We start from the raw sequence: 21,823 nt of genomic DNA on the forward strand, positions 1-21,823 counted from the left end.
TAGACCAGAGAAAAATTGATGACAAGGACCTTCCTCCAGAGCTGACAGAGAGAGAAAGCCTTTCCCTGGAGCTGGTGCCCTAAATTTGGACTTCTAGCCTACTAGACTGTGAAAGAATAAAATTCTGTTTGTTAAAGCCATCCCCCTGAGGTATTTCTGTTACAGCAGCACCAGATCACTAAGATAGCAGCTGAGGGCATTAATCGTTTGCACCATCCAGGGACTCATCCTTTACTATAATAAAACTGCAATCATAAATACAGTGCTTTCCAGAGCTCTGTGAGTCAACATAGTGAATTATCGAAGCTGAGGTGGGTAGTGGGAACTCCCAAATTTGGGTCCAGCTGGTCAGAAGGGAGGGTGGCCCTGGGAGTCTCTGAACTTGCAGCTGGTGTCTGAAGTCTTGGGCAGACTTAGCAGTCTGGAGAGCTGTGAAGTTTGGTTTAACTCTGGGTCTTTGGTGTCAGAAGCCATTTGCAGGGGTTGAAAACAAATAAAGGGATTTTGCCCCTAATGGCCTCCATTTACTCAGTGACTAAGGAGGCAAGGTCTGGATGGGAAAGTGGTAGGGTTGGAGGTTGGAGGGCAGAAGCGAAAGTTTGGAAGAACCACCAGAATCAATAAGGATGGGTTAGAATATGCTGTAGTAACAAACACCTCCCAGATCTCAGCGGCTTAACACAACACACATTTACTTCTTGCTCTGTGATGAAAAGTCCAACATGGGTGGGCATCAAAGATCTGCTGATCATAGTCCTCAGGGATCCAGGCTGTCTGAGGCTCCCTCTCAACATGTGCAACCACGATTTCAGATGCAGGAAAGATGGGGTTATTTATGGCTATGTGCACCCAGGCTCTGAAAGAATTCCATCTGAAAGTGACACATAGCTTCCATTCATACTTCATACCTGACTCTAAAGTTGGGTAGAAAATGCAGTCTCTGTGTGCCTAGAAAGAGAGGAAAACCAGATAATTAGTGACAGCACTCATGATGATCTCATCACTAAGGGGAACAAGAGAAGGAGCTGACTAGAGACATAGAGAAAGTCTGTTGGACCCATTTAGAGTCAGCTAAGTTGAAGGGAAGGAACCCTGGTGGTGCAGTGGTTAAGTGCTCAGCTGCTAACTGAAAGTTCAGTGGTTTGAACCCACCAGTCGCTCCATGGGAGAACAATGTGGCAGCCTGCTTACATAAAGATTTGCAGCCTTGGAAATCCTATGGGGGCAGTTCTACTTTGCCCTATGGGTTACTATGCATCGGAATCAACTTGATGGCAACAAGTTTTGTTTTTTTTCCCCAAGCTGAACGGTATGGCGTTGAGGACTATCAAGACACACCATAGTGCGATTTGTATTTAGCAATGCTCAGTAGGCAATGCAGAACAGCAATCAAATGGTTGGAGTGGAGGTATACAAGGTGGGTGGGTCAGGCAGCCAAGGGGAAAGAGTTTGATGTAATGAGTGAGAAAGGGGTTGTAATAACACATCACATGCTAAAGATTGGAGAGAGAGGGAAATAAAGCAAAGAGAAACTAATAGTTTGGAGAAAGTGGGCCAAACAACGGGATGTTATTGTTGGGTGCTGTCAAGTCGATCCTGACCCATCGAGAACACATGTGAAAAGGTAGAATTGCCCAATAAGGTTTTCTAGGTATAACCTTTTCTTTCTTTCTTTTTTTAATTGTGCTTTAGGTGAAAGTTTACAGGTGAAGTTAGTTTCTCATACAAAAATTTATATACATATTGTTATATAACCTTAGTTGCAATCCCTATAATGTGACAACACACTTTCCCTTTCCACCCCAGGTTTCCCGTGTCCATTCAACCAGCTCCTATCCCTTTCTGCCTTCTCATCCTGCCCCTGGACAGGAGCTGCCCATTTAGGCTCATGTATCTACTTTTAACTAAGAAACACACAGTTCATGAGTACTATTTTATGTTTTATAGTCCAGTTTAATCTTTGTCTGAAGAGTGAGCTTTAACAGTGGTTTTAGTTGAGTTAACAGAGAGTCTGGGGGCCAGACTATTAAGTCTGGTCTTTTTACATGAATTTGAGTTCTGCACCACACTTTTCTCCTGCTCTGTACGGGATTCTCTGTTGTGTTCCCTGTCGGGGTGGTCACTGGTGGTTAGCTGTGAACCATCTAGTTCTTCTGGTCTCAGGCCAAGGGAGTCTCTGAACTTTGTGGCCCTTTTGTCTCTTGGGCTAATATTTTCCTTGTATCTTTGGTGTTCTTCATTCTCCTTTGCTCCAGGTGGGTTGGGACAAATTGATGCATCTTAGATGGCTACTCACTAGCTTTTAAGAGCCCAGATGCCACTCACCAAAAAAAAAAAAAAAAAAAGTGGGATGCAGAGCACTGTCTTAATAAACTTTGTTATCAGGCTGTAATCTTTATGGGAGTAGATTGCCCAGTCCTTCTGCTGCAGAGCCTCTGGGTAGGTTTGAACCAGGGCTTTGAACAGGTTTGTCCCGGCTCAACCCATGCTGAGAATTTGCATTTCAAACAAGTTCCCTGCTAAAAATTTGCACTTCTAATGAGTTGCCAGGAAGTTATATGAAAGAATCACACTGGGATCTGGTTAAAACTAGATTCTGATTCACTGTATCTGCGATAGAAATGCAAATTCTCAACAGGGGTTCAAAAAGGAAGGAACCAGTTCGAAACCCTGGTTCAAACCACCAACCTTTCTATTAGCAGCCGAGTACTAAACCATTGCACCACCAGGGCTCCTTAATCAATGGGATGGAAGCTTCAATTAGGACAGAGCATAAGCATAATGGGAATAAGAGAGTGAGACAAATTGAAGGGTTAGGTGGAGGAGAGTAGAACTAACTCATGGTTTCAGTGGCATAGTTGGTCAGGATTATGATGAGCTGGTCGCAGGTGTGGTGGCTGAAATACAGTTGTCATGAAGGTCTTTGGAGTTGTGAGAAATCAAGAAATCACAAGACCGGCGTATTGACTAGGTCATTCGTAAGAACACAAGGAGTAGGAGGAACACTAAGCTCACAACTCAAAATCTCCACAGAAAATGGTCTACCTGAAGGGCATTAGCCTCTTTATGTGAGAGTAGACAGTAGTGGTCTGAAAATGGCAAGTGGGACATAGGATGTCAGATTCACATTCTAACAAATTCACCTCTTCTTGGCCCATGGTAGAAGGGAGGGTGTGGGAGTGAGTGAGCTTTCTCCACTTGAGAAGAAAGATCATTTCCTTTTGATAAAGATAGGAACGTAGAGAAAACACCCAGCAGAAAGGATGTTCTACATATTCTTCGAATCTATGCTTCTATGCAGACTTCACTTCTGAAAGCTCACACATCCAAATGGCAGCTGGACAGCTCTAATTAAGTGCACACGCAAGCCAAGCCAAGCCCAGTGCCATAGAGCCAATTCTGACTCATAGCGACCCGGTAGGGCAGAGTAGAGCTGCCCCATAGAGTTTCCAAAGAGACAACTCAAAAACTCATTCCCATCTTCCCAGGTATGTCCCCTCCCCCTATTCATAACCTTTTAATGTTTTTCTTCTTCTGGTGCTGAATCGTAGCATTCTCTCCTAGTTACTCATGTCAGAAGACTAGGAGTCATCTGACCCCTTCCTCTCCAAGTCCTCTAATGTTCAACCAGCCCTGTCAATTCCGTTCAGCTCTCTTCAGTCCCCTCTGGCCACTGTCACCTAACTAAGAGTACTGCAACACCGTCCTGGCTCCTCTCCTGTTGGTCATATTGTCCACAGTTGAGACATCAAGACTGCTCAAGCGAATCCCACCTTTGTTGCCAATTATACCAAACCAGTCCAGGGAGGCTGAGATCATCTACCTCCAATGCCAGATGTTGGTGGATAATAAATCTTATTCCATATAACAGCTGCGTCCTATGGAAATCTCTGCCTTCCTTCCCTGGTTAGTCTAGGCCCCATCTGCCAGCGCAGCACCTTCTCTCTCACCCTCATTCTGCCAGGCCAGCAGGTACCAGCCCCATGTGTGTCTCTTTCAACCACATTCACCTGGGGCCAGGTCAGTGGGTACCAGCCCCATGTGTGTCTCTCTCATCCACATTCACCTGGGGCAAGGTCAGTGGGTACCAGCCCCATGAGTGTCTCTCTCATCCACAGTCACCTGGGGCCAGGTCAGTGAGTACCATCCCCATGTGTGTCTCTCTCAACCACACTCACCTGGGGCCAGGTCAGTGGGTACCAGCCCCATGTGTGTCTCTCTCATCCACATTCACCTGGGGCCAGGTCAGCGGGTCCAGCCCTGTGTGTGTCTCTCTCATCCACATTCACCTGGGGCCAGGTCAGCGGGTCTAGCCCTTTGTGTGTCTCTCTCAATCACATTCACCTGGGGCCAGGTCAGTGGGTACCAGCCCCAGGCGCGTCTCTCTCATCCACATTCACCAAGGGCCAGGTCAACAGGTACCATTCACCTAGGGCTACGTAAGTGGATACTGGCCCCATCTCTCGGTCACCCCATTCACCTGGGGCCAGGTCAGCAGATACCAGCCACTTCTCTCCCGTATCTCTACTTACCCAGGGCCAGGCCAGAGGGTGCTGGCCCCTTCTTTTTCACCTAGGTTCAATAATCCATTGGAATGACCCACAAACTCCAGGGAAAGGGCCATCTTTATGTATTAAAAAAAAAAAAAATAGGAACACAAAATTCAAGGTCTGAGAGAAGTCTCAGCACAGAGCTTCCATGTCCCCAGGGGACGCACTTATTCTCCTGAAAGCAGATGTTCCCTCTCTCTACCCAGGAAGCACTATTGAGCCTTTGTCTTCCAAGGCCTTTATTGGCCTCGCCACATGGCCACGATAGATGACATCATGCCTCCTGAGGTTCAGTCAGCTTCAGGCCCCCAGGTGGTCCCTCCTGGTCTGGTCAGCCCCACTCGTTGGTCTCAGGCATGGTTCAGCTCTCAGGAGCCAGGACCAAAGGTCAAATTGTTCACTGCATGGGGGTTGCACACCTCACAACATGGTGTTTTCAATAGCTTCATATGTACCCAAAAGCTGGACAATAAATAAAGAAGATGAAAAAAGAATTGAAGCCTTTGAGTTGTGGTGTTGGAGAAGGATATTGAATATACATACCACGGACTGCTGAAAGAACAAACAAATCTGTCTTGGAAGAAGTACAGCCAGAACGCTTCTTAGAAGCAAGGATGACAAGACTTTGTCTCACATACTTTGGACATGTTATCAGGAGGGACCAGTCCCTGGAGAAGGACATCATGGTTGGTAAATTGGAGGGTCAGCACAAAAGAGGAAGACCCTCAAGGAGATGGATTGACACAGTGGCTGCAGCAGTGGGCTCAAGCATAACAATGACCATAAAGATGGCACACGACCGGGCAGTGTTTTCTTCTGTTGTACACAGGGTTGTTGAGTCAGAACTGACTCGATGGCACCTAACAACAACAACATTCTCTGGATAACCTTCCATGAATGACCCTCTTGCTGAAGAGCCCCATTTACTGGACCCCCCGGCACAAAGATCAAATGCACAAAAAAATTCACATGATAGGGTCAGTCACACATCCACAAGACCAAGACTGAAGTATGTGCAAATTGAAAACTGGTCTTTACTCAGGAAAGTTTTGGGTTGCCCTTTGACTTGGTAGGACCTAGAGCGGAAGCCCAAGGTTGTTGTAATTGTACCATTGTTACATGTCACTTACCCTGTTACCAAGGAGCCCTGGTGGAGCAAGAGTTAAATGATTGGCTGCTAACTGAAAGGTTGGCAGTTTGAACCCACCCTGCAGCTCCATGAGAGAAAGACCTGGCGATCAGCAGCCATAAAGATTACAGTCAAGAAAACCCTATGGGACAATTCTACTCCGTTGCATGTGGTCCATTTGAGTCAAAATCAACTTGACAGCACAAAACAAAGCCACCAGCATCCTGTTACGGCACTTAATATACAATTTTATAATTGTCTGTGGGCTATATCTCTGCTTATGTATCATGTGTGCCCTCTCTGAAGACTGAGGCTCTATCTTCCTCACCTAACACAACGCTTGGCACATGGTAAGTGCTTAGTAAGCATTTTCTGGCTAAATCAATGAAAGTTGTATGATCAGGCCGTTGTAGGGTGTCTGACTATGACTCCTGTATCCTAGCATCAGTGTTTCCCCCAAATAGTGCAAGCAGCCTCTAAAGCGGAGGATCGTAACTGGAGGTCCACATGGACTCCTGGACAGTCCATGGACTGACTGGGGTGGGAGCAATATAAATCCCCAAAACTGAATGCAAGAAATTGTGTGTATATAGAGTTTTGGGAGGGAGCAGTTGTGGTTTACTGGTGGAATTCTCACCTTCCATGCAGAAGAGCTGGGTTTGAATCCTGGTCAGCGTACCTCATGCCCAGCCACCACCTGTCTGTCAGGGGAGGCTTGTGTGTCGCTGTGATGCTGAACGGATTTCAGCCGAGCTTCCAGACTAAGACAGATTAGGGAGAAAGGGCTGGTGATCTACTTCCAAGAATCAGTCAGTGAAAATCCTATCAGAGGGATGGCACCGGACCAGGCAGTGTTTTGTTCCATTGTGCATGAGGTTACCCTGAGTCAGGAGCAACTCACTGGCAGCTAACAACAACAACATAATTTTGAAGGGACGTGATCAATAACTTTCGTCACATTCTCAAACGAATCTTGACTCCCCTTCCCCCAAAGCAAAGGAATTTTTGTGCTAAAACAGTGATTTTTGAAGTGTGGTCCCAGGACGACCAGCAGTAGCACCATTTTGAGACTTATTTGAAAGGTAGGCTCTCATGCTCCGCCCAGGACCAACTAAATCAGACACCGGGAGGCAGCTGTCTGCCTTTACAAGATCTCTAGTTGCTCACTCAAGTGTGAGAACCACCAAAGAATTTGAAATTGAGTGTTACATTTCTAAATCTGTAAGAGGCAAAAAGTGAGGACAAGTATATACATACCCCCCCCAAAAAACCCAAACCCATTGCTGTCGAGTCCATATATATAATTACATACATAAAACCCACTGCTGTCAAGTCAATTCTGACTCAGAGCAACCCTATAGGACAGAGAAGAACTGCCCAATAGAGTTTCCAACGAGCGGTTGGTGAATTTGAACTGCTGACCTTTTGGTTTGCAACCACAGCACTTAACCACTGCACCACCAGGGTTTTATATATATATATATATACATATATATATACATATATATATACATATATATATACATATATATGTATATATATATAGCAGAAAGAAAGAGAGACGCAAACACAAAGCCTGGCAAACAGAAAATGAAATAAGTTAATAGAAATAAGTCCAAGCAGATCAGTAATTGAAACGTGAACATACCAAACTCCCCAAGGAAAAGATGGGGTGTCGCGGCTTGGTTAAAAACATCAGCAGCAATGGGTTATGGAAGAGCTGAGAGACCAGGGAGATCTTGAAAGAAAAAGAGCCACTGCCCTTGGAGTTTGTTAACATTTCCAAAAAACTCTCATTTTGTTATTTTGCAGGTATCAGAGTTTGACAGTCGGTGAGCCTACTTACTTAAGCTCTCCAGCCGGCCAGGAACACAGCGAGGAGGTCCCAGGCCACCAGCTCAAGCCTCACACGCTCCTTTCTCCGCTAATAGTTGCCATAGAGTCAATTCCTACTCATGGTGACCCCACTGTCGTAGTCATCTAGTGCTGCTATGACAGAAATACCACAAGTGGATGGCTTCAACAAAGAGAATTTTATTCTTTTACAGTCTAGTAGGCTAAAAGTCCAAATCCAGGGTGTCAGCTCCAGGGGAAGGCTTTCCCTCTCTGTCAGCCCTGGAGGAAGGTCCTTGTCACCAATCCTCCCTGGTCTTGGAGTTTCTTGGTGCAGGAAACTCGGGTCCCACCACTGCCTTCTTGGTGGTATGAGGTCCCCATGTCTCTCTGCTCGCTTCTTTTATGTTTCAAAAGAGATTGGCTCAAGACACAATCTAATCTTGTAGATTGAGTCCTGCCTCATTAATATAACTGCCACTAATCCTGCCTCATAAATATCATAGAGATAGGATTTACAACTGTAGGGTAATGTTATTCAGCTATATGCACCCCCTCCCTAATGGAGTCAGCTTTGTTCTTCCCCGAAGCATGCTGGAGATGAATTCGGGATGGACTTGGGCTAAGGTACAAGGCCTGGAGTGGCATGACTGGGCCAGCGGCCAAGGGCGAAGAATGCCTTAGCATCAAGAAGGAAAACATCTGGGCCTGGACGTGAAGTCCCTGGGAACGCTGACTGCCCAAGGACGTGGGAGATAAACAAGGAGCCTTGGTCCCAGCTGGAATGGTATATAAGCTTGGGTCCCTTGCTAGGTGGTTGCGGAAAATACTCCAGTCGTCCACCAGTGGAGAGCAGCTGCTTGCCTGTGTCAGTAAGTTTCCCTGAATAAATGCATGAATCTGGAAAGGGCTACATGTCAGTTCTTTGGATTGTCTGCCAGGATGCACAGCAAGGGTCTCTCCTTGCTGGGGCTGTCCCCCAACAAGTGGCATAGTCAGCGGGAATCCGAGGGGCACACCGTGCCTTCCCAGGTGTGTGGGGAAAAGCGGGCTCTGCTGGGGGAAATCCCAGGGCGGCCAGGGACGCATGCCCTGGGACCACTAGCCCAGGCTGTTGATGCCTAGGGACCTGTGCGTGAGTATGGGGACACCCCGAAAGTGCCACAGGCATTGTTGCAGTTACTAGAGTCTTTGAATGTTGAGAAAGAAAAGAAGGCTGTTCGTGTTTTGGTTGCGGGAGTTGTGTGGCCGCTGTTGTGGGCATGGCTATATTCATGGGAGGCCCCAAAGCAAAAGCCAGATTGCCGTGCTGAGGCGGCTTGTGTGGGGTGGCTTCTACTGGCAGCATTGAGAGGGGCATCCAATGTGGAGCCAGCCTCTAGGGCCCGAATTAGGCAGCTGGAAGCAGAGCTGCAGCTGGAGGATTTGCGAGCGGCCTATTCCTCCTCCACTGAAACATTAGTGTCCCGTTTGCGGGAGCAAGAGGCATCTTCGGGGGAAATCCCGGGGTGGCCAGCGACCTCTGTGTGGGGAGGTCTGGCCCATATGCTTTTCTGTGGGAGAAATCCCGGGGTGGCCAGCGAAGCCCTGCTAGCTCGGTCGGTAGAGCATGGGACTGGAGCTAGCTGGAGGGGCTAAACAGGTCCCTGGCGCTGAGAACACCCTGTAACACCCAGTGCAAGGCAGGAGTTAAAACAGCAGGGAAAAAAGGAGTAAAAGCCCTTCAAGATAGCTTGTGTTGAGCGACCTTGAAGAGACCTCAGAATTCTCTGAGAGCTGCCCCACCAAGATAACTGAACAGCAACCCAGCTGCAGCTGCAATGGTAAGGGGAAAACTAAAAGAGGGGGGCCCACCTCCAGGTTACCAGGCGGCTGGGCTGGACCCATGCTCGCACTTGGTGTGGTGGAGGTGCGGCCCCACAAATGAGTGAGGGCTCTGCCAACTTTTCTCAGATCTTCTTTCAGAAATAATTAAGATTGAGGATTAAGCCCAATTTCTCTGTCACCAGCGAGGAGCAAAGGCCTTGTGATACAATTAAAGTCCAGCGAGGTATACTTTGGGTCTGAAGTTACTATCACTGAGACACTTGCCCCAGGCTGACTATGGATAAGACCCTTGGGGCCCCTACAAATCCTTAATGCATGTATTGATGATGTTGATGTATTAATGCACACCTTTGTAAACTTTTGCCCCCAAGTCCTGATGGGAATTGCTGCAGTTAGGGCCGTTTTTAGAGGGGCACAAGGGAACTGTGAGGTGGGCTATAGCTAACAGCCTGGCCATTCAATCTGGCCACTGACAACCTTCAGACTGACATATAAAGCAAGCCCCTACAGAGATGAGACATCTGGGCAAAAAAAAAAAAAAAAAAAAAACCAAAATCAGTTCTGCTCCTGAGAAGCTTGTGTTACTTGTGTGGGCAGTCGTCAGAAAAGTCCCTGTGCTGAGAGCGGAGAACAGCCAACAAGCAGAGCGGAGAACAGCCAACAAGCAGACCGGTCTTACCAGCTGACCGCAGAGGCTGAAGCCTTGTCTGCTCCAGAGTAGAGATGTGCAATCGACCGCCTCCTGGATTTAAGAGAGGACCATCCCTGGAGAGTCACACACCATCCTAGACTGGACCTACACTCATGGGCTGCCACTGTCATCAGAAAACGCTGGATAGCACAGGAAAGCTGGCCCGCCTATGAGACCCTGGCCAAGGCTAAAACCTGTGCAGGGACAGATTCCTGAGCCACAGGCCAGGGTGTTCTCGGCAGGTAAATCGTATCGGGGCTTCTTATCCTATACAGAGGCTTCCACTGGGTCTTGAATGGACTCTTCACACTCTTTATCACCCTGAGACGTAGGGACAATTGAGCACTTCAACGGATAGGTTTGAATGGCTGATAGGCGGGACAAGACAACCCCAGCCTGAACCATGCATCTCAGGCAAGCAGTCTGGGGTCTCAATGCAGCAGTTCCCTGCAGGGGCATTTCTTATTTGTGCTGTATGTTTGATCAAACTGTCTGTTCTATAAAATGTGTTTCTTTGGTGTAGAGTTGTTCCTGACAAAAGATCCGGGTTTCACAAAGGCGCTGACCAGAGCCCGTGAGAGGAAGCCAAGCCTAAGGCTCCCCAACCCCCAAACGAGGGGTGGAAGTCTCCCTCACCCCTCAACTAGAGGTGTGGCCAAGGTGCGCTGCAGGTGCAGGAAGCCCTCTGCTGAGTGACAGGGGACCGGAGGCCACACATTGAAATGATCATACACTGGACCTCCACTAACAAGCAACATGTTTTGCTTTGGTAGACATTGATGCTGAATGCAACCTGATGTATGGTAACCCAGATAGGTTTAAAGGGCCACTAACAGCTATTGATGGGTATGGGGTGGGGCTGTCAGGGTGCCCCAAATCAAACTTGTGTTGCAGATTAGAAGGCTTCCCCCAAAGGCCCACCAAATGTACGTAGCCCCAATACCCAGAATACATTCTGGGCAGAGATATCTTGTTGGGGCTGGAGCTGCAGACCTCCAATGAGTTCCACCTGCAAGTGAGAGCCGTAAATTTTTTTTTTTTAGGTAATGTTAAATGGTCCCCTGTGCAGTAGCACTCCCTAGCTCAGGTCATGGCCCTTAAGCAGTACCACCTCCCTGGCGGGCACCAAGAAATCACCAAGGCCGTGCAGGAGCTACACCCAGTGGGGATTCTGAGACCAGCCAAGAGCCCCTTCAATAGTCCTGTCTGGCCAACACACAAGCCGACGGCTCCTGGAGAGTGACAGTAGACTACTGGGAATTGAATAAGGTGACCCTCCCTTGTTTGCAGCTGTACCCAATATCGCACAGATGATGGGGCAAATGGGGGAGGCATTGGGCACTTACCACTTTGTGCTCGACTTGGCTAATGTTTTCTTTAGCATCCCTCTACACTCAGACAGCCAGGACCAGTTTGCCTTCAGTTGGGAGGTGAGGCAGTGAACGAGGGAAAAACACAACAGCCTGGTTTGTTGATCAAGTACTTGGGTGTTATCTGGTCAGGTAAGACTCGAGTGATGCCTGAAGCGGTGATAAAGTCCAAGCCAATCCCCACGCAGAAACTGTGAAGTAACTACAGGCATTTCTTGGGCTTCCAGGGCACTGGTGCCCCTTCACACTCCGTTTAGCCCAAACCCTATGGCCTCTATAAAGGTTAGCGAAGAAAGGAAGTGAGACTGAAGGAGAGAGAAACAAAAAGATTAAATGAAAAAGTGATACAGGGGCTAGAGGGGAAGAGAATGAGTGAGAGAAAGAGAGAAACAAGTGAAACTGGGGAGAGGTCTAGAAAGTGAGGGTGTGAGAAAAGAGACAGAGACACAGAGAATGTGAAGAAAGGAGCAGTGTGGGACTGAGAGACAAAGGAAGAGGAGGCCTTCCAGCAGGCGAAGTTCACTGTAAAAAAAATACAGGCTTTAGGAGTGTTAACACAAGGTCAGCCGTGCCAATTGGACCGTAGCTTGTTACCCCAAGGGGTACAGGTAGGGCCTGTGGCAACGGCAAAGCAACAAGAGAGTGCCACTGGGAATTTGGTCCCAGTTGTGGCGAGGAGCAAAAGAGAGGTACAGCATGTTGGAGAAAGTCATGTGCAGTGTATAATAACGCCCTACTGCAGGTGGAAGTAAGTTCTCATAAAGGGTCAAGTTCCCCTTTACTGGGAGTGTCGGAATGGGACTAATACCGCTCATCCCCTTAGGGTGATGAGTTGGGCCCCTGACAACAGTGTGCTAGAACCCTGCTAGTTGTTGCCAATGATTGGTTAGGGAAGCAAAAGCAAAGCCTATGGGCAGGGGCATGACCATTGCCCAAAGGATGGCTTTGGACACGTGGCTTGCACAGGTAGCTGTACCTGCCCTGCAACCAGGTGGGGCGCTGCACCTGGGGGCGGCTGTACATAGCTGCTAATATTTACACCATCCTCCCCAGTATTCCCAGCAACTGGCAAACTGTTAACAGCCCAGCACTGATACCAGTGCACATCATGGTGGTTTTGCCCCTTGTCCCTGTTCTTGTCCCAGGCCACCACTATAGATGTGGAGTGGCAGGTAGAGGTGCTAGCCAGACACACCACAGCTGCACTTAACAACACCAGGTGGGCTAACACCCTTCTGAATGGCGAGACAACAAATACAGAAGGTCATCCTTCAGAGTAGGATGGCCCTTGACATCCTGACCGCCACCCAGGGTGGCACCTGTGCCATGATGAAAACTGAATGTTGCGTGTACAGCCCTGATGCCTCTAAAATGTGTTTTTGGCTCTGTAGGACTTGCAACAACACATCACTGCTATCAAACATGACCCCGCTGACCCTGTCTCCAGCTGGCTGCAATCCCTCCTGTCCACCTGGAGGACAGGCTTCTGGGTGATATTGGGACTCTTATTACTATGTCTTTCCCTGTGTTGCTGGTTATAGTGAGTATGCAGACTAGTTCTGCAATGCTCTTCTGCACACCAAGTCCTAGGGCTATTGCGGAAGGGGGGTGGTGGTAAGATTTTAAGGACACTAGGAGGGTACGCAGGGGTGGACTGTAGGGTAACGCTATTCAGCTATATGCATCCCCTCCCTGATGGAGTCAGCTTTGCTCTTCCCTGAAGCATGCTGGGGATGGACTCAGGCTAAGGTACAAGGCTGGGAGTGGAATGACTGGGCCAGCGGCCAAGGCCGAAGAATGCCTTAGCAACAAGAAGGAAAACATCTGGGCCTGGATGTGAAGTCCCTGGGAACACTGACTGCCCAAGGACATGGGAGAAAAACAAGGAGCCTTGGTCCCAACTGGAAGGGTACATAAGCTTGGGTCCCCTGCTAGGTGATTGTGGAAAATAGTCCAGCCGGCCGCCAGTGGAGAGCAGCTGCTTGCCCGTGTCAGTAAGTTTCCCTGAATAAATGCATGAATCCGGAAAGGGCTATGTCTCAGCTCTTCGGATTATCTGCCAGGACGCACAGTGAGGGTCTTTCCTTCCTGGGGCTGTCCCCCGACAAGAACACATAGGAAGATCACATCAGATGACAAAATGGTGAACAATCACACAATACTGGGGATCATGGCCTAACCAGACTGATACACATATTTTTGGGGGACACAATTCCATCCACGACTCCCATGTATCTCAGAGTAGAACTGTGCTCTACTGCTGATGTTTGGGAAGCAGGTCACCAGGCCTTTCTTTTGAAGTACCTCTGGGTGGACTTGAACCTCTAACCTTTCAGTTAGCAGCTGGGCACATTAACAGTTCGCGCCACCCAAGAGCTCCACACTGTGCTGCAAACGAGATCAGTTACACGGCCTCTGCTCCCATCCTTCTACTCACTGGCAGCCTGGTTTCGCAGTATGTGTGCAATTATCTTATCCACGGGTCAGCATTTTAGCACTTACTCAGCCATAAAGTCAATTTCCTTTTTATGTAGCATTACTCATCAAAGGCATTTGGATTTGGTTTACTCTGGAAGGTTTTTTTTATGGCCTCAAATTAGTAAGTCTTTTTTTATATTATTATTATTTAATTGGATAGCTTCTGTCTCAAAATGCAAGAGAATCAGGCAAAGGCCAGGAGGCCACTTGATAAAGAGCTCAAGATGAGCAGCAGGGCCTGCAAAATAAGAATCTGTAGGAGGTGTCGGCCCCAGAGCTCAGGAGGTGCACAGAGTCAGCGATGGTGCTACCTTTCTCCAGTAGAGCTGGGAAAAGGGGCTTGGAGAGCAGAGGTTGCTTTGACAATGTAAAGGAAGTTGCATGTTTGATCTAGGAAGACAGGAAGTCATTATCCCTTGAGAGACTGAGGCTCCCTGGTTGGTGCAAGTGGTTTGTGGTCAGCTGCTAACCAAAGGGTTGGCAAATCGAACCCGCGTGGTGGCACCATGGAAGAAAGGCAGGGTGATTACAGCCAAGGAAACCCTGTGGAGCACTTCTCCTCTCTAACACAGGAGATCTTCAGGACTTGGAACCGATTCCACAGGAACAGGTGTTTTTTGTTGTTGTGGTGTGGAAAACCTTGAGGTTCTGTCTCTGAACAGTGCTGAACTGAGTGGGGTTGTGTCAAAATATCCTGGCAGGGGCCTCGACCTCTAGCTGACAAGGGGAAAGAATCATTAGTGGCATAAATAGCCCAAGGCTGATTCCTATGAGATAGAGGTCAAACATACCTCCCACCTCCAACCTTTTTACCAGTTCTGACACCAACTGTCTCTCCCACGGCACTCTACTTTTCTGCTGGGTTCAATAATTTGTTGCAGTGGCCACAGAGAGCTCACTGAGAACACTCACAGCTATGGGGTTTATGTAATAGGTTACAATTCGGGATATAGTTCTTTAATCAAGACAGCCTCTTTTCAGCTGTGCCTGAGGGCCGGCCTCTCTTGACCTTTGACCCATTGGCCGGACCTCTGTCCTGCTGGGGCTGGTGTTATAGAGCTCTTTAACTCCATTAATAAGTGCCCAGAGGCACCCCTCTCAGCCTGCAAACCTCCTGCCCAAAGGCACTCAGCTCTGTTTCTCCACGGGCCAGGAAGCTTACCTTGCCCTTCCTGCTAGTCTCCTGGTTCTGCTGCCACCATTGCTCTGCCGCTGCTTCTTGCCATCTTGCTGTCTTTGGTGTTGCAGCTCTCTTCTTTCTCTGTCTCCTGGGCCTAGGAGGGCCTCAGCATAGGGATCCATGCTGCAGAGGATACGCTCCACTCATCTCTCTTCTTGGTGGTAGTCAGGTACTCCCTTCCACCTCTGGGATTTTAAGCCTACTGGAATGGCAAAACTGACCAACCCCCTCGTTAGGGCTCCATATATCTTATTTGCATGGTCCCTACCCTCACAGAGTTCCATGCACCTTAATTGCATTATTAGCAAGCTGTCCAACCCCCTTGGTAGGCCACAGGTACCTTATTTGCATAGCCCTACCCAATTGTTGAAGCCCTAGTAGCACAGCAGTTAAGAACTTGGCTCAGTTCTACTCTGTCATACAGGGTTGCTATAAGCTAGAATCCACTTTGATGGCAACTGGTTTTTTTTTTTTTTTTTGGTGTACTCAGTCATTGTATGGAGGTTACAAAGACTATGGCTAGAAGGGCCATATTAAGTAACTCACTGCACCACAGGGTGTCTCCAGAATGGAAAGTCAGCTGCAGCCCCGGGGAGGGCTTCACTTAAAGGTTAACATGCAGAGGGTGCAAGGAGGCCGTAAGGCCCAGTTCTCTGTGGTCAGGCACGTGGGAATTCACGTGTCAGTGACGCTGGGCAGTTGTTTAATTTCTCTGAGAACAACACAAAAAGTGAACCTCATGTAAACTAGGAGCTTAAAAAAAAAAAGCTTTAGTTAATGATAATGTATCAACGTTGGTTTATCAATTGTAACAAATGTGCCACGCTAAAGCAAGATGTTAATAATGGGAGACACCGAGGGGGCGGAATTGGTATATGGAACTCTCTGTACTTTCTGTGTAATTTTTCTGTAAACTTAAAACTGCTCTGAAAAATAAAATGGATTTTAAAATTAAAAAATCAATAAATAAAATGAAATGAAAGTAACAAAAACCATGTCAAGTTGTTAGGGAAATGACATGAAATAGCACAGGAAAAGTCTGATAAAAGTCTAATCTGTGCTCCATAAATATTAGTTCCCTTGGCCTTTCTTCTTTTCCCCAGTTTAAGAGTATATGGGGAGCCCCTGGGTGGTGCAAATGGTTAAGGGCTTGGCTTCTAACTGAAAGGTTGGCAGTTTGATTCCACCCAGATGTACCTCAGAAGAAAGGCCTGATGATCTGCTTCCAAAAAATCAGCCGTGAAAACCCTACAGAGCTCAGTTCTACTCTGACACACGCGTGGTTGCCAAAAGTCAGAGGTGACTGGGTAGGAACAGGTCCGGGTTTTAAGAGTATGTTTGTTGTTGTGTGCCATCAAGTTGATTTTGACTTGTAACATCCCTGTAGGACAGGGTAGAACTGCCCCATAGGGGTTCCGAGGCTGTAATCTTTGCAGGAGCAGACTGCCACATCCTTCTCCTAAGGAGTGGCTGGTGAATTCAAACCACGGATCTTTCGGTTAGCAGCCAAGCGCTTAACTACTGCACCACCAGGGTTCCTTTTATAACAGTATATGGATTAAAATTATTTTATATTCTTAGATCTCTCGCAAATATATTGAGTGCAGCACTAATTTTTGATAGAAAATATAGTATTTCCTCACACTAAGGCTATCTAGAGAATCTACGTACCGCATCTAAGCCTTTTCCTTGAATGTCCCGGCTCTGGCTGCCTCACCGGCTTTCCCATCCAGCTCTGCTCTGGTTATTTGTGTTTGCAACATTTTATCCTTAGGCCTGAATTTTCTCCCCAGTCCTAGTGGCACAAATCCAAACAGCCTGACAAGCACGCCCCATTTGAGGGCTCACCCTTGCACCTCGGTGAACACTCAGGTATTTGTTTATTCACTCGGCAGATTTGTGTGGAATGCGGCAAGGTGCCAAGCCCTGTGCTGGGATCCACGGGTTTCAGCTAAATTAGAAACAGTTCAAGCCTCAAGAAGCTCTCAGTCCAGTAGGCAAGACAGATTGTGCAATGACGCTGGGGTGCAGGAAGTGCTGGGGGAGGGGACTGGGAGCAGGCCGGCCAGGTGACTGCTGGAGAGGAAAAGAAGCCAGGGACGAGAAGAGAAACGGCGACATCCAACCAGGGAAGGTCCCTCAGCAACAGCAAGAGGGGCTGCCTTGGACTCTCCTACCTGGGCCGATGAGCCACTGGGTTAGGGCAGGCAGAAGGGGGAGTAGCCACAGCCTGACACAGCCTGTGGGCAGAGCCAAGGAGGAGGGAACATGCTGCTGGGCAGAGCTGGCAAGCAGTCCACGACTCCGAGCCAGCGGCTGTCGAGTCAGCTCCTGCTCACGGTGACCCCACGTGTGTCACAGTAGAATTGGGCTCCCCAGGGTTTTCAGGGGCTGATCTTTCAGAAGCAGATCACCAGGTCTTTCTTCTGTGGTGCCTCCGAGTGGGTTCAAACCTCCAACCTTTGGGTTAGTAGCTGAGCAACAGCCGATTGATTGTGTCACCCAGGGATCCTTTAAGCCACCAAGAGGGAAGTAAATAAAGGCTATTTTAAGCAAATTGCCTATGGAATGTATCACCAAACACTTACTTAGCACCCAAGTGCTCATATGACTCTTTTAAGCAGGTCACCAAAACCATACAGTTTGGTCTTTGGTTTTCTGGAATTTACAATATAAAATGAAACCTGGTGCCACATTCCAGGGCTATTACAAGTCAAATCTCCACACTACAAATGCTGAAAGATCATAAAATACACCATAACAAAGATGGCTTCCAGTAAGAGTCCGGCTGGCGATGGTTTTGCAGCCTCTTGGTTTGTCAGATAGACAGTCTGTTTTAATTCAGTCTCACTTGTGGCACGGCATCTCTAGCAAACTTTATAAATCCCAAATATGTTGCTGGCAGGGGAAACTGATGGAACTGCTGGGAAAGCCATAGGATGAAAAACATACAAGGGACTAAGAAAAAATGTACAAAGGAAATGAGGAAAACATGGGCAAAATGGGGAATTAGGTGAGGTTTCATTTAACAGGGCTCCATTCTATCTGAGAGCCTCCTTCCTCTTGGTGTCTGTCTTTACAGAGTTACAGAGGCCTTGACAGACCCTAAAGATGATAGGGTGATCTGAGAACCCTAGGAAGCCTGGCAGCCCGGTGGGGAAATATTTGTGGACTACCCCTAAGGGAAGAGTCCTGGTGGTGCAATGGTTAGAGCACTCGGCTGCTAACTGAAAAAGTCGGTGGTTTGAACCGACCAGCTGCTCTGGGAGAGAAAGATGTGGCAGTCTGGTTCAGTAAAGAGTTACAGCCTTGGAAACCGTATAGGGCAGTTCTACTCTGTCCTATAGGGTCTCTATGAGTTGGAATCAACTGCACTGCAAGGAGGTACTCTTCCGGGGAGCCCCCGGGTGGTGCACATGGTTAAGTGCTCGACTACTAGCCAAAAGGTCAGTAGTTCAAACTCACTCAGAGGTGCCTTGAAAGACAGCCCTGGCGATCTGCTTCTGAAAGGTCACAACTTTTAAAACACTATTAGGCAGTTCTACTCTGACACACATAGAGTTGCCTTGAGTCAGAATCAATTTGATGGCAATTAATGACATTCCCCAAGGAGGTTATTCCTATTCTAAAAACCTTGGAAATGTAGAACATGCTTACCTAGACAAGGATCAACATCAGAAAACGATTTTTCCTTCCTCCCAGCCTATGGTTTCAACCAATGGCTAGCACATAGTAGAAGCCCTGGTGGCACAACGGTTAAGCGCTTGGCTGCTAACTGAAGAGTCAGAGAGGTTTGAACCCACGCAGAGGCTCTGCTGGAGAAAGACCGGGTGATCTGCTCCCATTAAGAGTTACAGGCTAGAAAACGCTGTGGAGCAGTTCTGCCCTGTCACATGGGGTTAGTACAGTTGGAATGGACTCAACAGCCCCCAACAACAACAGATGCTAAACACAATCCTTTGGAACTGATTAAAGTCAAGCACGATTTCAGTGTCTGTGGCTCAAATTCTTGCCACATTAATTTGTGTTTTACACATTTGAAAGTAAAATGAGTTTCACTTTCAAGGTTATTATAATACCGGGGGGAAAGGCAGCTCTGTGGGATCTGAAATGACCACTAGTCACCAGATAAAAAGCTTTATGGAGGGGGAGTTCCAATAGGTCATGTGTGTCTCTTTCAGAAATCCTGTCCACATGTCTCCTAAAAGAGAAATATGATCAGATAAAAAGTTGCTTATTTTACCTTAAAAAAAAAAAAAAAAGGCCGCCATGTAAAATAACCAGCCTGTAAAATAAACAGACACCAGTCAACTGTTGGGAATGGGTTTTTGATGGGGCACAGATGGAAACACATTTACACCTATTAAACAGGGGCCGATGGGCTGGATTCTAATGAGAAGCAACAAGCAAGAGGATAGAATGGGCCCTGGGCAGTGAGTGAATAATGTCTGTTTTGTTTTATTTTTCCTCACTCTTATGATTGAGGAAATATAAATTAATTACAAAGGCTAGCTGACATACCAACCAAACCAAACCCTTTGCTGTTGACTCGATCCCACTCCTGGTGACCCCATGTGTTACAGAGTAGAACTACCCCGTCCTCGGGTTTTCTTGACTGTAATCTTTATGGAAGCAGATCGCCAGGCCTTTCTTCTGTGGTGCCACTGGGTGGGTTTGAACTGCCAACCTTTAGGTTAGCAGCTGACTGCAAACTGCTCGGACCACCCAGGGACCCAGCTGACACACACGTGCACACAAATCCTAAGACAGTGGTACACCCTGAGTGTATTAATTAGAATAGTGCCAGTTGGGGGGAATTTATGTAGGAATATTTGGAACACGTTAAATAAACTTCAGCCTCTGTCAAAACACACGTTTCCATTAAAAATTTCACACTGAGCACTTTGTAACACCATATTCGTGAAGGTCTTCGACAATTCTTGTCAAATGCTTCATGGTTAGCACAAGACACCGCCCCTGAGGTGGAAAACACCACAGGCCCTCACAGCTCTAGGTTCCCTGTCGCTGAGGCCATAGACGTGTCTAGAGTTTCTGCCACAGACAGGCCCCCTGCTTGGCACCTGGGAAGCCCCTGGGGCGTCAGTGTGAGAAGGAGAACACGACCCAGTGTAGGACTCACTCTTGGCTGATGGCTTTCTCACGTTCCTTCTTCTCCCACCTCACAGCTCATCTTCTTCCCCCTTCCCTCACGTGCTTTTGACATAAGCAGAACCAGCAGAAATGAATGGAAGGTTATGGGGCTGAGGAGAGAAACTTGGGAGGTAAGCCCTAGGCTAGGTTGAAAGGTCAAAACAGGAAAAGGCCTTATTTAGCCAAAAAGTGGGACATCTGAGAGCAGGTTTAATAATCGTCGGAGTACTCAGAATGGGGCGGAGTGAGCTGTTGTCCACCGGGGGGAGAACAAGAGAAGCAGGTTGACATTCCAAGGGGAATTAGCTTGGGCCAAGGACGGTTCACAATCTTCCAGAAGTAGTAGGGTCTTGTCTCTGACAAAAGATGGACAACAAGTTCTGGCAATAACACTACAGTGAGTGCAGCCTCACTTGTCTGAGAACGTCCACTTACGTACTGATGTGAAAGCATCTTATCAAAAATGTCATTCGGGAGACGGGAGGTAATATAAGGTGCTCCCCTGGCCCCGTCTCGCTCGCTCTCTCTCTCACACACACACTGAAATGCACATGTACTCACGCTGACATACTCACCCTGACACACACGATTACGCTGACTCACACGCACTGACACACACATGCTCACACTGACATACTAGCACTGACACACACATGCTCACGCTGACATATACACACTCACACATACTGACACGTACACATATCACACATACATTCTCACATGGCCATACACACTCACACTGACAGACACATGATCACACTGACACACACATACTTGATCACACTGACATACACTCACACTTACACACACATTCACACACACTGACACACATGCTCACACTGACATACACAAACACATGCACTCACATGGTCACACACACAGACACACACACACGGTCACACACACAGTGACACACACACTTTACACTGATATACACTGACACACATGCTCACACTGACACACACACTCGCATGGTCACACACACCCTGACACACACACTTACACTTTACACTGACATACACACACTCACACTGACACACATGCTCACACTGACATACACACACTCACAGGTCACACACACTGACACGTGCGCTCACACTGACATACACTGACACAGATGCTCACACTGACATACACACACACACTCACATGGTCACACACACACACTCACATGGTCACACACACCCTGATGCACGCTTACATGGTCACACACCCACACTGACACACGCGCTCACACTGACATACACACACTCACACACGCTGAATATTCCCCACTATGAGTGTCTCTCCACAGCCTGACCACTATTGCACACTGGCCTTATGAGAAGGTAAAGAAAGATGCTCCCTAGGAAAAAAGCAAATAAAATAATTTAAAAATTAAAAAAAAATTCTTAATGCCTGTTATTTCACCATTATAGCTTCATTCTTTGGATCTTGATAAGTTCCTATGTAAAATATAAATGCCCTTGGGTCAGAGGTAAACCCCATAAGCCCATCAGTAAGAATTGATTGTCCTAGAGGTTGTCTAGGGAACCTGTGTTGTTGTTGTTGGGTGCCATCCAGTTGATTTGGACTCATAACAACACCATGTGACAGAGTAGAGCTGCCACATGG

General features: G+C 47.6%; 2 long non-coding RNA genes across 2 annotated transcripts; one reads left to right on the forward strand and one right to left on the reverse strand.

The window, feature by feature from the left end:
- Positions 1–311: 311 nt before the first annotated feature.
- On the reverse strand, positions 312–17,024 carry LOC126066465 (uncharacterized). The gene is made up of 3 exons (XR_007515098.1): positions 16,730–17,024; positions 15,041–15,181; positions 312–948 (listed from the first exon to the last, which is right to left on the reverse strand). It is a non-coding gene; the product is annotated as an uncharacterized LOC126066465 (long non-coding RNA).
- LOC126066464 (uncharacterized) lies at positions 8,250–20,950 on the forward strand. The gene is made up of 3 exons (XR_007515097.1): positions 8,250–8,384; positions 10,554–10,690; positions 11,074–20,950. It is a non-coding gene; the product is annotated as an uncharacterized LOC126066464 (long non-coding RNA).
- The last annotated feature ends 873 nt before the right edge of the window (positions 20,951–21,823 follow it).

Source organism: Elephas maximus, chromosome 23 (assembly GCF_024166365.1).
Source record: "Elephas maximus indicus isolate mEleMax1 chromosome 23, mEleMax1 primary haplotype, whole genome shotgun sequence".
Lineage (NCBI taxonomy): Eukaryota > Metazoa > Chordata > Mammalia > Proboscidea > Elephantidae > Elephas > Elephas maximus.